Source organism: Stegostoma tigrinum, chromosome 3, assembly GCF_030684315.1.
Source record: "Stegostoma tigrinum isolate sSteTig4 chromosome 3, sSteTig4.hap1, whole genome shotgun sequence".
Classification (NCBI taxonomy): domain Eukaryota; kingdom Metazoa; phylum Chordata; class Chondrichthyes; order Orectolobiformes; family Stegostomatidae; genus Stegostoma; species Stegostoma tigrinum.
Window position 1 is genome coordinate 66242308 of NC_081356.1, and position 10741 is coordinate 66253048.

Sequence of the window (10741 nt, forward strand, 5' to 3'; positions counted from 1 at the left end):
TGCATCTATACAGCCCGTTATCCCATCTCTTCAAATAATCTGAAAACTCTTCCCACCTCGTTTAGAGATTGTTTTTATCTAAATGCATTTGTAATAGACTTCCATGCGTATTAAATTTCCTCAAACCACAATGGAATTGATGAACAGTTAATCTGTTTTGATTGGTGTGGGAGAAGCATGATTGTTGGCCAGAACACTTTCTGCTGTTCTTATGTATTCCCACAGACAGTTTAACAGTTAACTGAAAGGCAAATGATGCTCTTGTTGGTAGATTTAATATCTTACTTGTAGAATGCTGTCTGCAGCAACACAGCATTTTTCAATATTGTACTGGATTAATTTAAATTTTATATTCCGGTATTGGAGTATGGATGCTGTAATAAATACTGCACATCACTAGCAAATAACAGTATGTATTATATACACATAAAATGGCCTTTTTAAATCAATCTAGTCATTTTAATGTGACTCATCTCTTACACAATGAACTGACTGGTGATCTGAGATACTCAAACTGCTGTTGCTTCACATAAAGAAATGACAATGAGCAGAGATTTGGCCTGATATTCCAGCACCAGAAATGGCAATGATATACATAGTCTTATTGGCCCTGCAAGGTCCTCCACACTATTTTTTTTTTAATATTCTTCATGAGACGTGGACCTATCTGGTCAGGTTAGCATTAATCGCCCATTCCTAATTGCCCTTGAGAAGCTGTCGACCTTAACCACTGCAATCTATATGGAGTAGGTAGATTTGCCATGTCTTTAGGAAAGGAGTTTGAGTATTTTGACCTGGTGACTATTAAGGGTTAGGAGACGTATTTCCAAGACAGGATAGTGTGTGGCTTGGAAGGGAACTTGCAGGTAGCGGTGTTGCCATGTATCTGGTGCCCTTGTATTTTGAGATAGTGGTGGGCATAAGTTTAGACGGTGCTGTCTAGGGATCCCAGGTACATACTGCTGATACAGGGCGCCAGTGCTGGAGTGACTGAATGTTTGCGGATGTGGTGCCAATCAATAGGGTTGCTTCATACTGGATGTTGCCAAGTTTCTTAAGTATTTTCAAGCTGCATTTATCCAGGCAAGTAGGAAGAACATAAAAAAAGGGGAACAAGAGCGAACAATCCAACCCCATCAGCCTACTCTGTCACTTAATACGATCATAGCTGGTCTCATTGCAGACTCAACGACACTTTATTGCCTGCTTCCCCCTGGGTCATTTAGCCCATTACGAATTAATACTCTGCTCCCCTTTTGTTTTCACTGGGATGCCTCATTCAGTTTAACTCACTTTTTTCAACTCCTATCTCCTGAGATGTATGTGTTCATGTCCTGGTTTGTTTGGATTGCATTAAAGGAACTAGCCTGATGCGACTGCACTTTATTCCTTTCAACCTTTACCCCTCCACAGCAGAAGAGAAGCGTGTCTTAAGACTTGAAGTTTGACATAGATTTGATTCACTAAAATCATTCAGCTACACAACTCTCTCTTATAGCCAGTCTCACAAGATGACCACTTTTGCTTATGAACTAGGATAAGCAACAAATGCCTTTTGTTATTGCTTTGACACAGTATTTTAATTTAAATCAGGCATATATTTGTAACAAAAGTAAATTTACAAAAACAAACTAACAGGATTAAACATTTAAGAAGCATTCGCTGGGACACTGTTCCAATGAAGGACGTTTACTTTTTCACTCAATTAAATTCTTCTTCTCCATCCTTTACCCTGATGCTTCACCATTATTTCCAAAAGCTGGATTTAACCATTATGTTTATTTACTTCAGGTTTAATTGCAGAAACAATGTACGTTCTAGATAATCACACAGGACCACCTGAAATGTATCAATTTTCATATATAAAAAATGGATACGTTCTGACAGGGACACAGCAGAGCTCCAACGAAGGGCAAGACTTTTAATGCGTGATCAAAAATCCAACACCTAAATGAAATAACAGATCCTAAGATGTATTTCTGTCACAATATGGTATTTAAAAGTAATTGGAATAGCTGGACAGGAGGTAAACTCAGAACTTTATCTCTTCCCCTTCGGAAATTCTGACCAAGATGTTGAAGATAATTAACAGAGTCAATGAGGTATATGGAACAAAAAACTATTTCCTCTTGTAAGTGAGTCCAGAACAAGGAGGCAGAGCCATAAATTTAAACTTAGATCGCTCAAGGGTGATGTTAGGAAGCACTTGTTCACACAATGTAGTTAACTGGAAATCTGGAGCTCCTTCAGTATAAGGCAATTGAGACCAGGGACTAGATTTTCCCCATAAAGTCAAAAGAAACAAAAGCCAGAGCTGCTTGTGACTCAGGAAGTTACATCTGATAAGAAACTGCCTAAAGTTCAGGATTACATGGAGGTCAGTCCTTAATTAACATGGAGACATGTTTTCTGCCCAAGTCAAGTTTGAGGCAGGAATGGAGATGGGTTTTAAACATGCAAGGAAGCCATCAATGAGTCAGTTGATAATCCAGTTGGAGAGTTTGTGGAAAAATCTGCCACTGAATCATATGGAAGTCAGACATCTGATACCCATGAGTGGGAGGAGGCAGGAGGGGGGCACTTTAATATGCAGAAAGGGCACTTCTTTGTTCAACATCATTGTGCTATCTTGTATGTTTAGCCAATCCCGCTTCCTGCACATTGAGACGCTGGTTCTGGAGTGCCTCAGACAGTGGATATCTGAATATACGCTGACCTTGAGGCTGCTTACTCCTTATTACTAAGAATGCCACTTAAATTCCTGATTGATAATTTTAGTCTACACAAACCTGAAGCAATTGGGATTTGAACCTGGGTTCTGGCTCAGTGGTAGGAAGACGAGCACAGTGCCACAAGAGCCCTGGCCCTATTCAACATTTTAGGCACCTTAACAGTTGTTTATTTACGCCTGCACAAAGTGGGCTCTGAAATGCAGCTTTCTAGCGTAGCTCTCTCTTCACATGTTCATTCTACTCTGCTGTCTTTTCTCTTAAAGATGTCAAAGGTATGTGCTCAGCTATATCATCATGACTTACATGAATCTCATTTTACTACAGTGCATCCCCAAGTTTTTCTCTACTTTGTCGGCATTATTCCATTACTTTTTACTTACATGATCATTGACAGTATTACCAACATCATTATTATCATTATCACCATTCTCACTATTACTCCCGCACAAAATCTGAATCTCACAGATCAAGATGATGTGGAATGCTAACTGAAAGACCCCATCTGTTTTGTACCATTTCTGGAACAGTTGTGCCTTTCTGTGTACTGTTTGATGTTGCATCGGTACGGTTGCCCCATGTAATCATAGTCTCACTCATAGTTGGAATAAGATCAAACCTTCTTGTTCCTCCTGAATGTCACTTCAGGCATTCTGCCAATATAAAAATCTCAATTGATTTGTTTATTTGATGTCTGTGAGTTCTGACTTGCAGTCCCTTAACCAGGTTGTCTGCCCTGTCTTTATTTTTGACAGAGCTTTTGTCCTCTGCTGCATTCACTGTGACTTATGTCTTGTTGGTTTACGTTTTGTGGTCTTGAGAGGTCATGGTTGATTTGAGGTTGTGTTCTGAAACTTGCCCCACATTCACCATCTCGCTGGTGAGTAATTCTGACCCTTTCCCTAGCTTGTGATGTGTTGCTGCAACTTTATTTATACAGGAAGAAACCTTTGTAAAGCCCTTGTAAACTCAGGTCTAAAATGCATGAATATTTACCTTTTTAAAACTTCTGGACTTCATGCCTTGGCCCTGACATGGTCCTTGCCTGTTTTCTGAGATTCTGAGGAAGGGCCACTGGACCTGAAAAAGAAACCAAAAGAACTGTGGATGCTGTAAATTGGGAACAAAAGCAGAAATTGCTGGAAAAGCTCAGCACGTCTGGCAGCATCTGTGAAGGAGAAAACAAAGTTAAATGTTCACTCTGATTTCTCTCCACAGATGCTGCCAGACCCTTTGAGCTTTTCCAACAATTTCTGTTTCTGTTTCCAGCTGGTCTGATTCTGAGAGCAGCTCAACACTGGCTGTCCCTAGGGGATGTTTTCAGGACAGCCCTTCAGCTAGCTATTTCAGGAGCACAGCATGTTTTAAGTTGCCAGTAATGTTCCTGACACCAGAAGGAGATATCCAGCCTCATGAGATTGCCACTATCTCTTCCAAGGATCAGCTTCTGTTCCAGCCCATCACAGATTGTGAAAATTTAGGTCATCACAACATTTCAAAGGGAAATTTACAGATTTTGGATTGTAAATGATATGAAGATTTTGCAAGGACATGAGCACTGTGCATTTAGATTACAGTCGGCTTCCTAAAATCTTTCACAGGAATGTTGTCAAACAAAATTTGACACCAAGCCACGTAAGGAGATATGAGGACAGAAAGGAAGTGCATTTGAAGGAGCATTTTCAAGAGGGAAGAGTTCTAGATTGATGAAATGGTTTAGTATGAGAAGTTCAGAGCTTAGGGCAAATGCAGCTGATAGCATGGCAGCTCATGCAGCGATGAAATTCAGGAATGCAAAAAAAGTCAGAATTGAGGGGAAGCAGAACGTTTGGTTGTTAACATAGGCATTATTATGATTAAGGAAGGGCATAATCCATGAGAGTTTTGAAAACAAGACCAGGATTGTGGAAAGTGCTGGAAAAAATCCCGTAGCGTGTCAGTCAGGAAATAACAGACAGATTAATCTCAAATCTGAAGCACTTCTTGAAAATTAAAAATGAGAGCTCAGAAGCAATTGAATGGTGGAAGAGTCTGAAGTACTGAATGGGTTCTTCCAATTCTTGTGCTTTGATAAATTGAACTAACAAATCAGTTCAAATAAATAATGGATAGGCGCCGATGAAAGAAATAAAGGGTATGTGAGTGACTAAGCAAGTGAGAAGCTCAGTCGGAAAGATACACAGTGGGGGAGATAGTTGCATATACGGATACGAAATTAAATGGGGTTTAGAAATAACATTGTCTAAAGTCATTTTTGAGGAGCTTTTGTCAAGTAATGGGAAATTAGAGAAACCTAGCAAAATTTCACAGTCAAGGGGCCACTTTTCCTCCCCAGTTATTATTAAATCTGACAAATCAGCTGAGATCTACCAATCCTTGCTGAAATCAAATTCAGGCATATGGTGGTGAGAAAGTTGTGAAAGTCGCAGCAAAAAGCAACTGTGGGTTTACAGCTCTTCGAAACAGCCACAGAAATTCCAGTGGGATATCAAACCATCTGCTCACCCTCTACAGAACTGCTCACAGAGCAGGGTGTTGCTCTTCTTGCTGGGTGGTCCTATTGGATTGCCATTGGTATAGGAACCTGCTTCCTTTGTGGTAATGGTCCTATCCTTGAGATTTAGGAAACAGGGTGGGGGGAGGAAGTGTTGCTTAAAGAAACATGCTTAAAGCAACAGTTCTGTCCCTAGCTCCACTGACACTATAACAATTCATCCAGACCTTTAGGTATGTAATTATCCTAAAGTAAATTCCAGTAACTAAACTTGAGAATGCTTCATTGGCTGCAAAATCCTTTCAAATATCTATTACTGAGGTAAAATACTTCACATAATGGAAGTCTTTTATTTCTTTATTAACTTCCTAATTCAGTTATCAGCATGACTGAGTAGGAACATGCTAACCATCAAATCAGAAACTGTAGATTCAATCCTTACTCTTTCGTTTGAACATATTCCAATGTAATACTTATGTGCCAAACTTCAAAAGTGCCAAATTCTGGGAAAAAAAATCCAAGTAAGGGCAGGGACATTTTCTGGTTAAAATGTTATCTCCAACCAAAACCATTGAAATCGATTAGTTGTTGTATTCAATTAAATTGACGTATATGGAATTTCTATGAAAACTTTCCTGAGCATAATGGAGTAATATTACAGCATTTTGCTTATTTTTGGGCTTCTCTTCTAGCATCTTCTTTAGATAACATTTTTTCAGATGACACCCCTATAAAGGACCCTAAAATATTTTCCTCTATCAGTAGTACTATAGTAATGTTTTTTTACATTTTTTCATCTGGGATGTCAAAGGAGGTGAAACACCCTGAATGAAGCCAATCAAATTGGATTAAAAGACCTCCTGGCATATGTTCCAAAAAGCAGGTGTGGGCTTCTGTTCTGTTTAAAGCAGGTCTGTGTTAACAGCCCACAGTGGTGTCATTGTCAGGAAGGAGAATTTTTCTATGTTTACCAGCTGTTGGTAACCAGGTGGCTCTCTCAGCAGCAATAACAGCAGAAGAATGTCAACTGAGGTCTTCCCATCCAAACATCTCTCCACTTTCAGCACAGCATATCCCAACAATACAACACTTATTAACGTTCCTTGTGAAACACTTCCTGAATTATTCATTTTTCAACTGAACAGTTTAGATAGAAACAACTTTAATTTTAAAACACTTTGTGCCCATGTCCATTATTAACATTAACCAGTGCAGATGGGGAGCAATAGGCTGTACAAACAGGTGAAGAGTTTCCAGACAACGTTTGTACCTTGTCTCTGATATTACTTCACATTTGAGCAGACAATCGACATTCCATCCATAAACAAACAGAGGAATCATTCTACTACTGGCATGTTGCTGGAGTGTAGTAATTAAAAGAAGTTTATTTTTTTCCTCTCAAACATCAGAATGATTCCGGATCCCGACTTTGCTTATTTGTATTTAGTGGTCAGGAATCCTGAGGAGCACTGTTCAGTTAGAGCAAACGTAAAAGAATTTCAGCAAGAGCTAAGTTTTCAGCTTTTTAAAGCAAATTGTTGCATTGTAGATATCTGTGACTGGAACTCCCCCTTCACTGATGTTACTTGAATAATAGCCAGAAAGTGAGAATGAAGGAATCTGATTCTCTGCATCGAAAATGTTTTTTTTTCGATTTTCCCCTCAAGCTGTAAATGTTGAAATTTAGAATCTTACCATGGAGCAATGACTTCCTTATTTCCATATGTATGCACTTATTTACACTCCAACTCGCCTTATTTGTATGTCATTTCTAATTCTCCTCGATGTTACTGAGAAAGAAGAAGGCATGATTTCTGAACTGTAAATCAATGTGGGCTGCTGCTGGTTGCAATTTGCCACATACTTGTCCCGGTCATAATGCAACTGCTACTTCAGAGCAAGTCCTGCATGTTTTATCCTTCTTAACCATCTTGTGCCCAAATCAGCACAAATGAAGCACCAGCCTCAACACATCATCCACTGTGGTATGTCCAAGGAAGCTACATTCAAAAGCAAAGATGTACTTCTGAGGATCTATAACTGGCCAGGTCAAGTTTGGAGTATTTTGCGCAGTTTTCAGCCTCATATCTCAGCAAAGATATATCGGCCCTGGAGTGGGTTCAGAGGAGGTTCATGAGAATGGTCCCAGCAATGAAGACTTTAATATATGACAATAAAATGTGAGGCTGGATGAACACAGCAGGCCAAGCAGCATCCCAGGAGCACAAAAGCTGACGTTTCGGGCCTAGACCCTTCATCAGACCCTCTGATGAAGGGTCTAGGCCCGAAACGTCAGCTTTTGTGCTCCTGGGATGCTGCTTGGCCTGCTGTGTTCATCCAGCCTCACATTTTATTATCTTGGAGTCTCCAGCATCTGCAGTTCCCATTATCTTTAATATATGACAAATGCTTTTGGACTCTGGGTCTAAACTTTAAGGAATTTAGAAGGATAAAGGGGGGATCTAATTGAAACTTACAGAATGCTAAATGGCTTGGACAGAGTGGATGTTGGGAAGATATTTCCATTGGTAGGAGAGTCTAGGACCCGAGGGCATAGCCTTAAAGTAAAGGGAAGACCTTTTAGAAAAGAGATAAGGAGAAACTTCTTCAGCCAGAGAGTGGTGAATTGATGGAGTTCACTGCCACAGAAGGCTGTGGAGGCCCGATCTTTGAGTTAATTTAAGATGGAGATAAATAGGCTCTTGATTATCAAGGGGACTCAAGGGTTACGGGAAGAAATTGGGAGAATGGGGTTGATAAACTTATCCGCCATGATTGAAAGGCAGAGTAGACTCGATGGGCTGAATGGCCTAATTTCTGCTCCTATGTCTTATGGTCTTACAAAAGGGGGTGTCAACATGATTGTAAGGGGCTCATCCAATCCCAGTACAGGGGTTTGGTCATGGTCAGTCAGGTTTTTGGTCATGTCACAGTTCACGAATCCATGTTCTTGGAATTGGGGATTGGGTCCTGCAGGCCAAGTGCAAATTCTTCATTGATTACATGCATAGGTCATTTTTGGAGCAGTTGGAGCGTCAGTTCTGTGAAGGTTGGGGCAATTTATTCATGCCCTCTGAATTACCCTGTCTTTCAAAACCTCCAGGTCCCTGTCTGCAAAATAAGGATTGAGAGGATCCTGCGCCACAGCGTGCCAGCCAGTTTCAACTTGCTCCACCTGAAGTAGGAGAAAAAGATATGCTTTAATTATTCATAAGATGTGGATATTGCTAGCTGGATGAGCATTTATTGCCCTTCCCTTGCTGCCCTTGAGAAGGTGGTGATGAATTGGCTTTGTGAAGTGCTGCTGTTGATTTACTGTGGTACACCCACAATACCATCAGAGAGGGATTTTTTTTGTCCAACAGCACTGAAGGACCAATGATATATTTCCAAGACAGGGTGGTGGGTAGCTTTGGAGGGGAACTTGCAGGTGGTGGTGCTCCCATGTTTCTGCTGTCCAATTTCTGGAAGGATAATAGCCATGGGTGTGAAGCATGCTATTGTAAGGAGGCCTGGTAAATTTTTGCAGTGCGTTTGTAGATGCTATGCCCCGCTCCTGCTGAGTGTTGATGGTGGAAAGTGAATCTTTGTTGAAATGGTGTCAATCAAATGGGCTGTAAAGTCCTGGATGATGTAAACTTCTTGACTGTTGTTGGAGCTACACTCATCCAGGCAAGTGGATAAGTGCAGCATTGATATATAGTCATTGTCATAGAATCGTTCAGCACGGTAACAGATCCTTCGGTCCAACTCCTCCATGCCAACCAGATATTCTAAATTAATCTAGTCCCATTTGACAGCATTTGAAACTCTTCCAATTCATATACCCATCCAGATGCCTTTTAAGTGTTGTTATTGTACCAGCCTTCACCACTTCCTCTGGCAGCTCGTTCCATACACAAACCACCCTCTGTCTGAAAAAAATGCCCTGAGGTCACTTATAAATCTTTCCCCTCTCACCTTAAATGTTTACCTCCTAGTTTTGGACACCTCTACTCCAGGGAAAAGACCTTGAATATTTACCCAATCCACGACCCTCATGATTTTATAAACCTCTTTTAGGCTACCCCTCAGCCTCCGATGCTCCAGGGAAAAAAGCCCCAGTCTATTCAGCCTGTCCGTAAAGTACAAACCCTCCAACATCTTTTTAAATCTTTTCTGAGCCTTTTCAAGTTTCACAACATCCTTCCTATAACAGGGAGACCAGAATTGCATCAGAGATAACGGGAACTGCAGATGCTAGAGAATCCGAGATAACAAAGTGTGGAGCTGGATGAACGCAGCAGGCCAAGTAGCATCTTAGGAGCACAAAATTTGCTGCTTGGCCTGCTGTGTTCATCGAGCTCCACACGTTGTTATCTTAGACCAGAGTTACATGCTGTATTCCAAAGGTGGCCTAACCAATGTCCTGTACAGGTGCAACAAGACCTCCCAACTCCTATACTCAATGCACTAACCAATAAAGGCAAGCATACTAAACACTTTCTTCTCTATCCTGCCTACCTGCGATTCCACTTTCAACAAATTATGAACCTGCAATCCAAGGCCTCTTTGTTCGTCAACACTCCCCAGGGCTTACAATTAAGTTTGATTATAGAGACTTATATAACTAAGTCTGATTTGCCTTTCAAAATGCAACACCTCACATTTACCTAAATGAAAACTCCATCTGGCATTCCTTTGGCTAATCCATTTCAGTTTCTGGGCCATGGTAACCCCCAGGATGTTAATAGTAATTGACTGATCAATAATGCCGTTGAATGTCAAGGAGTAATGATCAGATTCTTTGTGTTGAAGATGGCACTTTTGTGGTGTGAATGTTACTTACTAGTTGTTGGTTCAAGCCTGGGTGCTGTCCAGGCTTTGTTTCAGACTGCTTTGGTATTTGAGGAATTGCATATGAATGATTTATTTATTGTCCCTTGTATGTTACAGTCAATGACACAGTAAAATGCAGAGAAAAGCTTCCACCACAACCTAACACCATTTTGAATAGTTTATAAATAATGTGGAGTTTGCACATTCTTCCTGTGTTTATGTGGGTTTCCTCCAGGTAGTCTGGTTTCCTCACACAGTCCAAACATGCGTAGGTTAGGTGGATTGACTGTGCTAAATTGCCTGTAGTATCCAGGGATATGCAGTCTAAGTAATTAGCCATGGGAAATTCAGGCATACGACGATTAGGAAGGGGGAGTGGTGGTGTGAGTCAGAGGTGAGATGCTTTTTGAAGGTTCATTTTGGACTTGATAGACCAAATTTATTTTGTCTTTATCCATTCACAGGATAAGAGTGTCGCTGGCCAGGCAGCATTTATTGCCCATTCCTAATTGCCCAGAGGGCAGTTAAGAGTCAATCATATTGCTGTGGGTCTGAAGTCACATGTAGGCTAGACTAGGTAAGGATGGCAGGTTCCTTCCCTAAAGGACATTAGTGAACCAGATGGGTTTTTCCCACAATCGACAATGGACTCATGGTCATCATTAGGTTCATATTTATTGAATTCAAATTCCACCATCTG